This window comes from Rhipicephalus microplus, chromosome 6 (assembly GCF_043290135.1).
Source record: "Rhipicephalus microplus isolate Deutch F79 chromosome 6, USDA_Rmic, whole genome shotgun sequence".
NCBI classification, from domain to species: Eukaryota; Metazoa; Arthropoda; class Arachnida; order Ixodida; family Ixodidae; genus Rhipicephalus; species Rhipicephalus microplus.
Genome location: NC_134705.1, coordinates 85,179,845 through 85,181,040, shown reverse-complemented (window position 1 = coordinate 85,181,040; position 1,196 = coordinate 85,179,845). Strand labels below are relative to the sequence as shown.

At 45.6% G+C, this 1,196-nt stretch overlaps 1 pseudogene; it reads right to left on the bottom strand.

Annotated features, from left to right (window-relative positions):
* Positions 1-755: 755 nt before the first annotated feature.
* On the bottom strand, positions 756-927 carry LOC142766238 (U2 spliceosomal RNA; annotated as a pseudogene).
* Between the last annotated feature and the right edge of the window lie 269 nt (positions 928-1,196).

The window sequence follows — 1,196 nt, the reverse complement described above, 5'->3', positions numbered from 1 at the left end:
CCCATAATCATATGGTGGTTTTGGGACGTCAAACCCCAAAGGTCAGTGGACATAGGAAAAGCACATCGGGGCTTTGCCGCTCCACCGTACAGCAGGTGTGTGCGGAGTGGGTCCTGTGGCGTTCTTTGCGATTTTAATTTGTGATGGGGAATAGTGTAGATGCGTAGACGTGGCGAGAGCACGCGTCTTCAGGTTCAGACGCCGCGTGAAGATGTGAAATAAAAATGCCTTCGCTTGCCACTGCAACTGTAAACAGAAACACCAACCAAACCCCATTTTCTAGAGGCTTTTTTTATTTTTCGTTGCGAAACGGGTGAATTCGAAAAGCGGAAATAGCTTGGCACATACATACACACTTCTACACACATACATACATACACATCGCACATGCATACACATCGTATACACACTTCTAGCTTTCCTCCGAAACAGTAATGATAATTTCCTCAATAGTTTTATTAATATGAGTAGGAACGTTAAAAAAAATAAGAAACTTGAGTATGTACGTGTGAACATAACAAAATAAAAGAGACCCTCCATATATGAAATACACACGGAAACATTTATTTTCCCAGAGCAATCGTAAGTGTAAACACAGCTAGCGCACTCCCTGCACGCGAATACCGCGTCAGCCGGGGCGGCGTGCCGCCACCGTCTCGGACACTCGACGCACCCAAGCCGTTTACCCCGGTATCATGGGTAAATCCGAACACTCCTTCTATCATTGAATTTATTGTCGAACTCACCCCGCAGGGGGTGAGTGGGCCGATCCCGGAGGTAGTGCAATACCGGGCCAACCCGTGGCGGAGGTGAAGCAAGCTTCAAGCACTCCGCCGCATCACAAAAATAAGTTTAATATCTTGGATCCAAATAGGATCCGTATCAGATATTAAGCTGATAAGAACAGATACTACAACAAGGAGAAGTTTATTTAACTCCAAACATGTATACTCAGGTCACTGACTTATACATAATACTCAGCCGGCACTTCGGCTGGTCACAATAGTTTGGCGCGATCATTGGAGCGCCGCGTTACAGGAACAACACGCATGTGAATAGGCGCGCCTGAACGGGAAAACAATACATATGCAGTCATTTTAACAGGCTCTCCCACGCCCGACTCGCAAATTAACATGCAAGTGTGTACACTATGCACCCGGCCTACATAAAATAAATACATGCAACATTTATTAAAT